Raw genomic sequence first — 15344 nt, 5'->3', positions numbered from 1 at the left:
ATTGTGCCAAGAATTGATTTTGTGGTATGCAAAGGTGAAACACATACAAGAGTGAAAACAACAATAGGAATACATGTGACAAGAGTAAAACGTAAGACGACACTTGAAAAATGTGAATGAACTTGAAAGCGACACATGCTAGAGTGAAGATAACATGAAAATGACACTTTATTAAAGTGAAATCAAGTCAAAAAAAATAGTGTAAATGTGAAATTGACACTTGTGAAAGTGAAAGTGCACAAAGCGAAAGTTAATAAAACTCATCGAAATATAAGTACTATCGTAACCAAAGTGAGGGGCACTATCAATGAAAGGTGTGCACTGATTGTCAACATGAGTTGAACATTGCATAGGAACTATCTTAATGGATGATGCTTTTCCTATTTGACCTTGCATACAAGAAAGTGCACTCATGATTTTAATCAAAATTGTGCATGTTTGAGCAAGTGACTTGGCAGTTAAAACTTTGAGAAGAAGACTTGAATGATTTACAAAACATCAATTAACCATGAGTAACCATAGAGTGAAAAATTGTGAGATCCTCATTAGGCTCCAAAATTCAAGTGTGGGAAAAAATTTGGAGGGTGATGATCACAGCATTAAAAAAACCACAAGAAGAACCTTGACTGAGGGACCCCCTCTCCCCATCCTGTAACATTAGTGAGGGGAGGGGGTTTTTTCATTTAATCTCAACTGTCAATCTATCTGGTAGATGAAGGTCGTAAATCAACCAGGGGGAAATGATTGATATATGTGTGTGTGTGTGTGTGTTTAATGGCCCAACTTCAAAAGGCCATACCTTGTTATCCAAACCTCAACTTTTGAGAGATTTTATATAGTCGAAATGATCTTGATGAGATGGACGCAATGGAGATATTTATTTTAAATTTTGAGTTTGAAAAATGAAAACAATTTAAGACCTCATGTCCATAATAGGACTTTGGAGGTTGGGTCAAGGATAGTAACACCTTCTATCCTTAGGATGGGCTATTGGGTGGATGGGGGGTGTTACAAAGTGGTATCATAGCAAAGGTTTAACACTAGGCCTTTGAGAATAGCGATTGTAGTTCTATTATCATGTAATGTTAGAGCAGAAAGCTAAACACTCGACCTTTAAAGATGAGTGGAGCTCTAGCACAAAGTGAAATAGTTAAATGTGAATACAATCATATGCTACGTATAGCATTTGATTGTGGATTGCATGCTAACTGCAAATCTATTTCTAGTATGTTTGAATTATTTAACATATACATTGAAAGTCTATTATCATGACCTTGAATGCTTGTCATTTCTTCAATAATTGTAGGATTTCCTACGTGGTTGCATGTATGTATGTTTTTAATGTACCAGCATTGTTGGTTAAATGGTTTTCCTTTGCATACTTGTAATGAATTGGGCATATGAATTCCATATATGATATAAGGGATTTGGAGAATCCCTATGTTGATTGTATCTACATAGCATTACTTGATCTAGTGAAAATTAGGTATATGTGTGTGTGTGTGTGCTGATTAGGATGTGGGAATCCCATAATCTATATGTTGAATGTGGCTAAGAGACTCGGTAGATTCTAGGTTGGTTTCTTCATTGTTATCATTTCCTTACTTATGGTTTCTTGTCATCAATGGTCAATTATTTCCTTGCTCATGGAATGGTGGGTAGCATATGGGAAGGCTTGTTAAATTATGTAATGGTTGTTATCTCAATATAAGGTAGAGAATCCATGTCCAATACTTGGAATGGATGGGCTCAAGGGTAATGGTTATGTGTTGAACCTTGGGAAGTGAGCGTTGGTTGTTGCACTGTGATTGATGACTATGTGTTAATTAAATATTGTGCATTGCATGCATATCCATGATGATTTTATAACTATGAAATAAAATATGTCTAACACTAATGGGTTATGATGTCCTCAAACTTACCTTTTAAAATTGTAGATGTCATGGTTATCGGCCTTGCTAGAGGTTGAATTTAATTGTTGTTGCTAGCCTTCTTACATGAGCTAAATTTAGTTGTTGTTGTTCACTCTCACAAAGAAGTTGAATTTAATTAAACATAAGGTCTTGGTGAGGAGACTAATTTTAATTGAATAATTTTGGTAAATGGGTTGATTCCGAAATCTGGTCGAGGTATATATAGATATCTATATATATATATATATATATATATATATATATATATATATATATATATATATATATATATATATATATATATATATATATATATATATATATATATATATATATATATATATATATACATATATTCACATTATGGGAATGTCCGTCAATAAGCTGATGTATACATATATATATGTAAATTTTGATTTAAAAAAATATCATGATGAGATATATGAATTTACTTATTTATGTCCTACATTTTGAGACATATTACTGACAAGAATACTTGAGACGTGTGTATTTGCAGGGAAACATGCTTGGTATAGCATGGTCATGTGGCATTTGGTATTCCTTTTACGTCGATAGAACTAACAATTATGTGTACATGGCAGTGTATGGGAAGATTCAGTGGAGTGAAAAAAGTGCAGCTGATGAGAGCTCTTATACACCTCAACTGAAAACATAAAATGTCAGAGGAGAGGGGGAGAGAGGGGTGCACGCCCTCAATGCCCTCTAATAAGAATTGAAGGATCCCTTCTTGTATAAATTGGAGGGGCACTGCAAATTTTAAAAGGATTTCCATGAAACCTTGTAGAGGGCACAATTTGAGTATTTATGCATACATATGGTGGTGTGAGATCCATTGAAAAAACCGAAACTCATGGGACTCATTGATGTAGAAGAATTGTATGTTTTGTGTTTTTATAATGGTTTATTATTTCATCTTCTTGCTTTATTTTCAACTGTATGCATAACCATGTTGTTTTATTTTTCGATTTTATGATTGTTGTCATGGATTTATTTTTATTACTGCACTCATTAATTTTGATTTTTTCCCTTCATATTTCATTATTTTTGGGAAATTGGGAAAATCATATGGGTAGGGAAAGAAATCCATGGAGTTCTAGGAAGATCCAAGGATAACCCAACATAAATTATGACCTAAGTGAGGCCCTATGCATAAAGAGTAGTGAAAGGTGAGAAGGGTTGGAATTTTGCAAAGGGGCCAGGAAAAATACCATCGTTGGTGTATGTTGGAGCTTCACTCCTAAATGTGACAACAAACATGAATGAGGAATATATGTAGGCTAAAAATTGACTGTGTGAATAACAAGAATAAGAAATGCAAAGTATAATGAAATACTAATTAATGTAATAGAAATGATATCAAATGATAGTGTTGATGATGGCATCAATGTAAAAGGTAAAATAAAACAATTTGGGTACCAAATTCCTTGGCCGAATTGGAAATTTTTTGTTACAACACTATGCATGCCTTGCATAGATATAGGGAGTCTTTAAACACTGATCTCATTGACATATGTGATCATGTGTGTTGTTATATTAATGAACATGGTAATGGTTAAATAAATGTGTACAAAGCCATTGAAATTGACAGGTTCTTGTCAAGGATCATTCTCATGGAAGAAGGACTAATCATGCTTTTGAATTTAATATATGTATCAATAACATGTTTAAGATTCCTGGTTGTGTGTGGAATCCAACGAGCAAGAGAAAATTCTTGTTACTAATTATTTTATTGTCATGTGATTCTGACTTTCACATTCCCATGTTTATATTATGATAATGAAATGTTCATTATCAATAGTTATTGGGGTAGGTAGACCACCCAAGATTGGGGGGTTTCCTGAACTTGAGAGAATTTATGGGTAGAGATAGTGTAGTCTCTAGATTCTCATGAGGTTGTGTAATGTGTAGATGTTGTATATTATGCATATGTGTATATGTTGTACCATGTGTGTGTGTATGTGTTGTATAATGTGTTTGGGACAGGTGAGTATGGGACTATATAGGCCTATGTTATTATTGGGATAGGTAGGGAACCTGAGATTGGGGGTTTCCTAGGCTTGGGAGAAGTGGTGATATTCTTGTCAACAAAAGGCTACTAGGATTGGTAGTTTCCATACTCCCAGTAAAGTGAATTGGATTATATATATATATATATATATATATATATATATATATATATATATATATATATATATATATATATACATATATATATATATATATATATATATATATATATATATATATATATATATATGTATGTATGTATGTATGTATGTATGTATGTATGTATGTATATATGAATGTATATATCTATATATGTATATATAGAATAGGGATCAAATACTGAAGATCATGTGGAACACCTTCCCCATTGGATGCTTGACCAGTTTTGGAAATCAATCTAGTGTGTGTGTGAGTAAAAGAGAAGAGAACAAAAGATTGAATATCATTTGGAGTACCTCACCCCACTAGATGCTTGACCAGTTATGGAAATTGATCCATTGTGTGCGTGAAAGGAAGAGAAGATAAGAGAATACTGTAGATTTCATGCAGTACCTCCCCCACTGGATGTTTGAAGGATTTTGGAAATCAATCTTATGTGTGTGAGTAGAAGAGAAGAGTGAAGACTACATGGAGTTGTGTGAGCACTACTGAGTGCTAACTAGGTTTGGAAAATCACTTAGAACATGCGGATCAATGAAGCCAAAAGGAAAGAAAAGATAAGTATTACCTGTTCCATTTAACGAGTTCCTAAGTTATTACCATGATTTAGTTTTATTTAAAATTTTGATTTATGATGATTATGGACTAATTGATTCTATTGTGATAGGAAGAAAATGAAAATTGGGTGAATGTATGAAGATGGTTATACTTTTGCGCCAAATGTGGCAATAAAATTTCAAAATTTTACTTTATTATCGAATTCAAGCCCTCAAGGTTCATATAAGTGAAGTGAATTTTAATTCAGAGTAGAAAGACAATTTGTGGAGAATTATGTTGTTTTCCTAATTATATTTTTTGAAAAAAAAAATAGTGTCGTATAATCTTTCAATTTTCAATTAAATGAAATGCTTGTCCTTACAAATTTTTGCACATCTTAAGAGGTATGTGTGTGTTCATGTAAAAACGTGTAATTTTGAAAGAATATATATATGAGCATGATCTACATAGAGAGAACTAAGTTATGCATATTAAAAATTCATATTTTTATGTAAAATTAGATTTTTTTTATTATTTTTCGAACTTGGTGAAGTAATATTTCAATTGCATTTTCTAGACACGTGTTCACGTAAAAAAAAATTCTATTATTTAAAAAAAAAAATAAAAAATCAAGAGCACCATTTTGAAGTTGATTCATAAATGAAGATATTCATATTTTTTTAAATTGTTTCGTTTTGTATATTTTATGTTATTTATTTTTTATTTAGCCCCATTGAAACTTCCCAAAAACATTTCAAGCATTATGTTTAAAAGAAATTAGATGAAAAATATCATATGAATTCGAAAATATCAAATTCATATGCCATCAGATAGAGAATTACTTCACGAATTGAACAAGATCAACTCCGCCACTGAAGGAAAAATTATGCCTCAAGCCCACTAGGGTACAAAATGGTGTTGCAGAAAAAATCTGCAAAAGGAGAGCTAAAACCTTATTTTTTAGGCCCTCAAAAGCTCGATCGAGCACTTAGGGTAACATTTTAAATATATTGATCAAGGGTTTAACAAACCCTCGATTGAGCTCTTGACATGGTTATCAAACCATAAACTCACTATTGTATTTTTAGCAGGGATGTTTAAAAAATATCTCGATCGAGCTCCTATGTAATGGTGGGTTACATAGGAGCTCAATCAAGCGCTAAACTATTTCTCGATCAAACTACTTTTTTTCTCCCTTGCAACTCATGTGCTTGCCAGAAAGTGTAACCAATCTTCATGAATTCACCCAATTATAGGGTTTACTTAATTGAAAAACCTGCTAATGAGGTGTACTTTAAGTTTATTGTAATTTCTTCATAAAGTGTCACATGAAATTTTTTATACCGTGATGTAGGAAGGACATTGGATTTTATAGTTCGGGTGAATGAGGTTGGATGAAAAGTTAAATAATGGAAGCATGAAGATGACCGAATGCATAACAACATACTAGAGATGGAAAAATTCAAGATTAGGCCCATTATGAGGAAATTAGACCAATGATACCTACTTATTTCCATAAATTATGCCATGAATAATATGAATATATTAAGGAAAGGAATTTCCTTGGATTGTGAGGACTCTTCTGGGGTAAAGAAGAGGAACCCAATTTCTCGATGAACTAGGAAATAAAGAAGGTGATGCTAAGAAAAAAGGAAATTTTTTGATTTTAAAAATATTCATGGGCATGAATGATTAGGAAAGAGGGTTGCATTTGGTATGTTCTAGGAAGCAATGGGCAAAAATAAATAAATTGAATGAGCATTGAGCACAATGGATAGTAGTTCTAGACATGGAGATAGGAAGGACTCTAGGTTTTCAAATTCTGGTAATATTGTTTGAACTAGGGCAGTGTCACCGATAACATTTTTTAAGCATGAAACATGGAAAATTGGGTGTACTCGAGAAGATGCAGGAAACTCCAATTTGGATGCCATAGTACCAATCTTTTGCAACACCTTGTAAGGACGATAGTACTTGGGTGATAATTTATTATCCTTCTTAGCTTGCTTGAGGGACATTTGTTTTTATGATTGTATTCGTAAAAATACCTAGTCGCCTGCATCAAAACCTCTTTCACTACGATGTTGATATGCCTATTGTTTCTTTCTATTCTACAACAGAGTGATGTTATCCTTTGAGATTTGTAAATTTTTTTGTTGATGCTCGATGTGATCTTCCACTGATTGAAACTTAGAATTTTATCTTAAAGATGATGTGATGGACAGTGGATGATATCCATAAAGTGCCATAAATGGGGTCATTTTTGCTGCAATATGGAAGAAAGTTTCAAACAAACCTTCAACCATAGGTAACCACTTGACTCATTGTGTTTTCTTATTAGATAGAAAGAAAAGAAGATATGCATCCAAACATTTGTTCACTATCTCAGTTTTCCCATCATATTGAGGATGATAAAATGAGATATGAGCTAATTGAGTACCAAGACAAGAAAATAGTTTTGTCCAAAAATTTCCATTGAAAATGGGATCTCTGTCACTTACAATAATATTTTGGTTTCCATGTAGCTTTCGAATTGTCTCCATAAATGCAATAGCAACTATACTACCTTTAAAAGGATGAGATAATGCTCAAAAGTTTGCATACCTAGTAATTATATCAACTACCACCATGATGACACTCTTTCCTTCAAACTTGGGTAAACCTGTGATAAAATCCATTGATACCTCCTCCCAACGCTGACTTGGAATGGCTAAAGGTTGTAATTAACCCGGGGTCTTAATTATATCAACATTTTTGCTGATGGAAAACTAAACATTCTACAAAAAACTTTTGAAGATCAGATTTAAGGCCATCCCAAAAAATTCCTTCTTGACCCCGTGGTAAGTTTTTAAAAATCCTAAGTGCCCTCCTAAGGGGGAGGTGTTCAATTCCAAAAGAATATTTTGTTTAAGTTTGGAATTATTACAAAGGTATAAGCGACCTTTGTACTGTAATGAATCATTTTTCTAGAAAAATGTATCATATGTACTAGGATCTTGCTACAACTTTTGAATGAGTGTCCACACCTCTTTGACTTTTTTCCATTCGTCCATTTTTTTTTTCTCGGTAAATACTATTCTAATAAAAAAGTGAAAAAGATATGTACAAAGTTCAGAGCCTCAAAGGAGGCCGAGGCCATTCCTCGAACACAAACTCAGGGATTTTACAGTTGATCCTGTTCACTAGATTTACACTGCAGACCTTGAGAAGTTGACTACTATCCCTGACCTTCTGACAAAAAATATCCAGACTATGATACTCCCACCCTTCAGTAATTTCAAAAATACAGTGATTTCTATCAAGGCTGACTTTATAACAGAAAAAGAAGTCTGAATTGTCTAAGACTACCATCTGAAGCCTAAGACTAAAACAGACACGAGACTTAGACTGTAAAACCATAGACACAGAGTCAAAAAACATATCGTGCACCCGGAGGAAAATCAGTTTGCTTGATTTGGAGAGGCTTGCCTATCCTCCTTCACCGGGCTTGGAGAGGCTACCCAGGTGACATATCCTTCTTCGTCCAGCAGCAGCTCTCCAGCTGAATCCGTGACCAAGTGTAAATTTCCAGAAGGGAAATGAGCTGGTTCGCTGTCTTTGTCGTCTTCCTTGGCAAGAGCTGGTTGCTGAGGAACATTCGGAGCAGGGGCTCCCTCGTTGATGCAGTCCGGGTGATAAACCAGCCCCGTCATATCTCCGAGCAAAACGCCTTCTTCCTGGGAACTGGAGGAAGCCAGAGGTGTCGAGCTGGGATGATGGGTTTCCTCCTCAGTGACAAACACAGAAAAATTCACTGTAACCGTCGGTCTATTGAGCCGACTCTGGAAGACAAATCTGGAAGACTGGTAGGAGCTGTTTGGATTGGCTCTCTCCTGGTCAGACTGCGGAGAAGAGGGCTGGACCAAGGCAATTGGGGTTATTTGCTAGGCCTCTGAAGGCGTGGGGCTTACTCTGATACCAGATCGACCCCCCCTTCGCGGAATACCTCGACTGCGAGGCATTGAGGCAGCGCCAGAGAAGCTGAGATAACGGCTGAGACAGAGGAGACCCGTCGAGACAGGGATGCTATTGAAGCTCGAACTATTGCAGAGCCAATCCACTAAGGCAACAGGAGAGACAGGATGAACTAACTGAGACCACATGATAATATAAAGAGCGAAGGCAAATACCGCAATGGGAGAATGAAGGCGCGGCATGCTGATGAGCTCGAACCAGGACAGAGGAGCCATGCGCTCATTGAATTGCAGCGCAATTCGAGACTGAGCCAACATTAAATCACTTGCCTTGAACCTTAAAATGGCATCGATCATACGTACCGGAAGATCGCCCTCTTGCCTGCTGTCAAGCCAGATGTCTGGACGGAAGGCCATATCATTAATTGCCAAGGTTAACACCCGCATCCGGGTGCTTAGTCTTTCCCTGAGAATTGTCCTGAGTGACAATTTCCTGTATCTTGACAGTTTGTTCCCTGGAGTCTAAGTTGTCTATAGTGCCCTCATAGTACCCATCCATAGCGTCCACTCCAATGTTGGCAAGTAGATCGGCAAGCTTATTTCCTTCCCTTCTGGTATGTTTGAATGCAATTGCTTGGTGCTGGGAAAGCCAATGATTTATTAGCTCAAGCCTCTGGGCCATCCTCCAGCTGTTGCTTACCTTGTGAATGGATGAACCATGTTGGAGCTTTGTGATCATTCTGATTATTATTTGCGAATCACCTTCTATGATGAGAGGAAAATAATCCTTTTCATGAGCTAGTTTGAGACCTCGCCATAAACCTTCCAATTCTGCTGAATTGTTGGTGTCCCATCCTATCGATCCCATGAAGATACATTGAGGGTTACCCATATGATCCCTGAAGGCCCCCCCGTATCCAGCTTTCCCTGGATTTCCCTTGGAAGCTCCGTCAAAGTTGAGCTTGAGCATATCTGAGGGCGGCGGAGACCAAGTGGTTGCTTCCTGACTGTGCATGTTGGGGTTCTTCTTATTGTTTGAGTTTTGCTTTATTTGTAGTTCCCAATTACCCCAGATTGTTTTTTCCAGAGGTGTATTGGGAAGGTCCTCTGAGTGCCATTCTCTGATTGAAAGAGTCTCCATGATGTTTTGATGTAATGTGTTCCAGATTTTGTCTAGAGGCATCGTTTGATCTTTGAATATTCTTCTGTTACGCTCTTTCCATATATTCCACATAAGAAGGCCAGGTATAAGTTGCCACAAGGTGTTGAGAAGGTTGCTTTTAAAAGGATTTTGACTCCATTCTCGTAAGGTGGCTTTGAGGTCTCCTTGCACTCTTCCCTCTCTTTGACAGCGGAAGGCAGCCATCTCCCAAAGTTTCCTCCCTGTTTGACAATTTTGCATAAGATGAAGTGATGTTTCCTCATCTTTCCTACACATGTAACATATAGAGGGTCCCGAGAAGCTTCTCTTCCTGAGATTGTCCCACGTTAAAATTCTGTTGTGACCTAGGAGCCATAGAAATGTAGAAACTTTCGGCCAATTGGATGTGTGCCAGATTTTTTCCCATAGGTTGTCTCTGTTTATCTGCTCTTGTATTATGATATTGTAATCTTCCTTTGTGGTGAAGATTCCTTTCTCTCCACAACCCCATCTTAAGATGTCCACTCCTTCTGAGACTGCTATCTATCTTTTTTGTAATTCTACGTTGAGAAGATGCTAAATTTGTGTCGAGTTGTTGGGTAAAATTTGACTTGCGTTTTGCCAATGCCTATATCCTTGTGCTGTATCTGTGGTCCAGAATTGATTGACTTTGGTAAGTTCATTTGTCTCCCTCTTAGCGGTAGGAATGTCCTGGAGAATGTCTTTTATCTTTGGAAGTTGCTGCCAGGAGTCCTCCCAAAAACGAGCTGTAGAGCCATTTTTGATTTCCCAGAAGCAATGAGCTTGGATGAGATTTCGGTGTTGTATGGCTGAGTTCCAGATGATTGATCCCGTGCTCATCTCATTCATGCGTATTCTTTCTTCCATGGGGCAGTTGTTGGCATAATTGGCTGTCCAAAGGGAGGCCCATGGAGTATTAGGGTGGGCAAGCCATCTCCACCAGATTTTTGCGCCCATTGCTTTGTTGCTATTCTCAAGATCTCTCAGACCAATACCTCCGGCTTTTTTAGGAAGACAGAATTTATCCCATTTGATCAAAGCCCATTTGCGGTTTTGTCCAGAGCCTCCCCACAGAAAGTTGCGTTGGAGATTTTTGATTTCTTTTAGAACCCATTTGGGAGCAGCCAGAATGGAAAAAAGATAGAGGGGCATGGAGTGAAGGACTGCCTTGATAAGAACAATTCTACTTGCCATATTCAGAGCTCGATTAGTCCATAGAAATAATCTAGACTCTAGTTTTTCCAGCAGTTGTTTCCAGGATGAATGCTTGAGGGCAGAGGCCATAAGCGGGGCTCCAAGATACTTGGAGGGAAGGGAGGCACAGGTAAAACCCAAAATTTGACTTATAGCTCTTTGAGTAGGGACAGGGGTATTGAAGAAAAAGATTTGGGATTTGACTCGATTGATTAGGGCTCCAGAAGCATCAAAGAAAGTAGACAGAATGGATTTGAGGAGACTGGCTTCCTGCACCGAAGGGTGGCCAAAGAGCATGTTTTCGTCTACAAATTGCTGGTGAGAGTGTGCAGGGGAGTTGTTAAAAGAGAGACCTCTTAACCGATTTTCTAGCCTAACTGCGGTTATGCTTCTCCCCAAGCCCTCAGCCATGATTACAAAGAGAAAAGGAGACAAAGGGTCTCCTTGCTTGATCCCTCTGGAGGGACGGAAGGTAGGTGAGGGAATGCCATTAATTAACACAAAGAAGAAAGCTAAAGATAAAAGGTTAAAAATCCATCTGACCCATGAGTGAGCAAATCCAAAGGCAAGAAGAATTTTTTGAATGTAGACCCAACTGAGACTGTCAAAAGCTTTGGAAAGATCTAGCTTAAGCAACATACCTGGCTTCTTGGTTTGCTTTAGGGAGTGGATTATCTCATGAGTTAAGATTATCCCATCTGTTATTTGTCGACCTTCAACATATCCAGACTCCTCAGGTGAGATGATGAGAGGGAGGAGCGGCTTTAGTCTCGTTGATATTACTTTTGAGGTAATTTTATAAATGATATTGCACAGAGCGATAGGTATGTATTTGTCAGGGGTATTGGAATATTCCCCCTTAGGAATTAAGGCTATGAAGGTGGAATTTAAGCCTGGATACATCCATCTGAGAGTTCTGGATTCCTCCACAACCTGCCATACCTCATTTTTTATCAAATCCCAGAATTTGTGGAAAAAAATCGAAGTAAAGCCGTCCAGACCTGGCGCTTTTCCCTCCTTCATTTGTTGGACAGATTCTTCAACTTCCTGTGGGCTAATGGGCTTGATGAGAAGACTGTTGTGTTCCTGTGTTATTAATTTGGGTATATTCTTTAGAAGTTTGTTGATAGCCGACATTCTGTTGATGTTGGGCTCCTGAAGGGCTTTCTTGAAGTAGTTGAGAAATTCCCCTTCAATACCGTCATGAGTTTCGATTTTCTCCCCCTGAACATTCTTAATGTGAGTGATGCAATTTATCATGCGGCGCTGCACAGTTGTTTTGTGAAAAAATTTTGTGCTTTTTTCACCATTCTTTAACCATCTGATTCTTGATTTTTGCCTCCATAATATTTCCTCCTGTTTGTCCCTTTCTAGGATTTTTGATTCTGTGACCTGTTCTTGTTTGGTTAGTTCCTCCGTTCGCCCAGCTGTGATGATGGTTTGCTGAATTTTCTTCATCTCTTCGTTGAGCATGGCTTGGGCTCTGAAGATGTTTCCAAATGTTTTGTGATTCCATTTTTTGATAACCCCTTTTAAATGTTTGAGTTTTTGTTGGAATCGAGACATGCAGGTCCCTTCGGGTGGAATGAAATTAGTCCAGGATGATTTGACTAGCTCTTCAAAATCCGGGTGAGAGAACCAAAATTCCTCAAACCGAAAGGGTCGTTTGAGATTATTTCCTGGCCTGTTCCATTGAAGCTCTATAGGCCAATGATCGGATCCAGAGAAGGGGAGAATGGAGGCTGTGAATTCCCCTCCTAAGTGAGTTGCATTATCTGAGATGAGGAATCTGTCAAGACGTGAGGCAATCTGCTGCGAACCTTCCCTTCAGTTGGTCCACATGAAGAGGCCGTTGCTGGTAGGAATATCTATCAACCAGTTATTATTAATGAAATTTTTTAGAATGTTGCCATCACTGTTTTCTTTGCTTCTACCTCCTTGTTTTTCTTCCATGCTGGTTATCATATTGTAATCACCTCCAGAGATCCATAGAGGGAATGGCCTATCTTTATTGAGTTCCGTCAATGAGGTTAGGATTTGAGCTTTTTGAGCAGTGTCCTGAGGAAAATATACATTAGTTAGCAGTCCATGAGTATTAGTACCTGAGAGGTGGAAGGTAGCCTGGATGAAAATTTTATTAGCTTGCATGTTGTTGGGATGGATGGCTCGGGCATCCCAAAGTATTGCTAGGCCTCCCGAAGCTCCTTGAGCGTCGACAGCTACAACTAGTCCACCTGGCCAAGCTTTCGCTGCAATTTTTTCCAAAATTATTGAGATGCATTTCGTTTCCTGCAAAAATAGGATACTTGGTTTTTCTTGCATCAGCATATTTTTTAATAGTCTGCCTTTCCGAGGGCCATTAAGGCCTCTGATGTTCCATGATATCAATTTCATTGGGAGGGGTGGGGGTTTGCATTAAAATATTTGGTCAGTTTGGCATACCTCCCTGACTCCACTAGTATCTCTCCAATCTTAGTAGTTCTTTCCAGTGTAGTTTTTCTTCCTCTCTTTTTATTGTCCTTGGTGATGAATTTACCATCCCATGGACTTCCTATTTGGACTCCTAGAGAATATTTTTTATGTGCCCTGTTCAGAACTTCTACTAGGTTGTCCACTTGCGTCTCCGGTATTTTTTCAAAATTCCCTGTCTTGCATGCTAGTTCCAAGCCTAGAATGTCCAGCTCCCCAATGTCTATTGGTTCCGTGTCCTCTTCCATGTTTTGTGGTGCTTGAGAGTTATCCTCTCGCTCCTGTGAGTCTTTTTTGTTTGACTGCGAGTATTCAACCTCCATACCTTGAGATTGCCCTTGCGGGGTTTTGGCTGGCGTAATCAGGCTTGCTGGCTCGTGGGATTTCTTCCCTGCTTGCTTTGATGTCTCGGCTGAATGTTCCTGATGCTCCTCTTTGTCTTTCGCTTTTTCTTTCTCCGGATTCTGCTCATCATCTTTGTCCAGAGCTTCGAACCTATTACTGATTTTGGGCACTGCCTTGGTGACTGGATTTGTCCGGGGGTTGCGTATAGCTTTCTTGTTTCCCCTCCTTCAATTTATTACTTTGGTAAATCCATCTGAAGTTTGATTATCAGGGTTTCCTTGAGGAGGGGGTTGCTTGTTTTGAGGACAGTCTCCGTAGATATGCCCTATTTCATGGCATTTTCTACATCTAAAAGGCACATGTTCATAATCTATAACTTGAGTCCATTCAGAGTCTTCATGGAAGAAGCTTACTGTGTCTGGTAGCGGTTGCTTGAGATCCATGTAAACACAGATCTGAGCGTAGGATGTATATCTGCATAGTTTTGTATCTTCAGCAATCTTGACAAACTCGCCAATGGCATTCCCAATCTCTTGCAGAGACTTTTCTTCCCAGTATTCCCACGGCAGTGAATAAAGCCTTATCCACACTGGCGCATAGCTCAGATCCTCCTTGTCTGGGTTGAATCTTTCTACCCAGCCTTTGAGATATAGTCCCGCGGAGTTGAAAAAATAAGGGCCTTGATCCAGTATCCTATTGCGGTCTTCCAGGCAATTAAAAACTACAGTGAAGAAGCCCTTAGCTCCTAGATGTAGCGAGAGGTGCCCCTTTGGGTGCCATTTGGTGCTTATCCAGCTTCTCAGCGCCCTTTCCGTCGGCCATATTCCTATGAATTTACCGATCAGCGCGTGATCTCTCATGTATTGTATTCTAGCGTTGATGCGTTCACTCGGGAAGTCCACTCTTGGTTTAATCGCTGCTACAGGCTTACAAGTTGAAGAACTTGCCTTGTTTCTTTCATCTGCATCAATGTCCTTTCCCTTCTGCTGTCTGCTGTCCAAGTCGTCGCTGCTCATCTCATTTTCAGTCTCTTTGTCGGCCGTATGCCTAAATCCGTTATCCGAATTGGGGGGAGGCCTCTGGCCCTCCCCCTGAGGGGGTTTCATGTTGCCTTGTTCCGTATGGGCTCTTTTCCCTGATTACTGGTGTGCCAGACTCTGCTTTGCAGTACCGCGATTGACAGTTCTGCAGAATGCAAGGTTATCAGAAACCCTAGGGTTTGCAGCAATCCCGCTCCCGCTCCGTCAATCTCTTCCCTTTTTTCCATTCGTCCATTACTTCAATTATCTAATCAATTTGGATAATAGAAATGGCACAAAGCAATGCTTCCACATCCTCATCCTTTCTTGAGAGTGCATCTGCAACAACATTTTGCTTCCATTTTCTGTAGATGATTTCAAACTAATAATCCAACATATTTGTGACCCATTTTTGCTTCTCTTATGAAGATAATCTTTGTTCCAAAAAGTATTTAAGATTATCATGATTTTTTTTTACCTTTAAGTGTCTTCCCATTAACTAAGGTCGTCATTTCTTTAGTGTATGTAGTATTTCCAACATTTCCTTCTCATAAATAGTTTTGTG

This window comes from Pinus tabuliformis, chromosome 8 (assembly GCF_031772625.1).
Source record: "Pinus tabuliformis cultivar Carrire ecotype Pingquan chromosome 8, CPIR1, whole genome shotgun sequence".
NCBI classification, from domain to species: domain Eukaryota; kingdom Viridiplantae; phylum Streptophyta; class Pinopsida; order Pinales; family Pinaceae; genus Pinus; species Pinus tabuliformis.
This window is presented reverse-complemented; position numbering follows the sequence as displayed.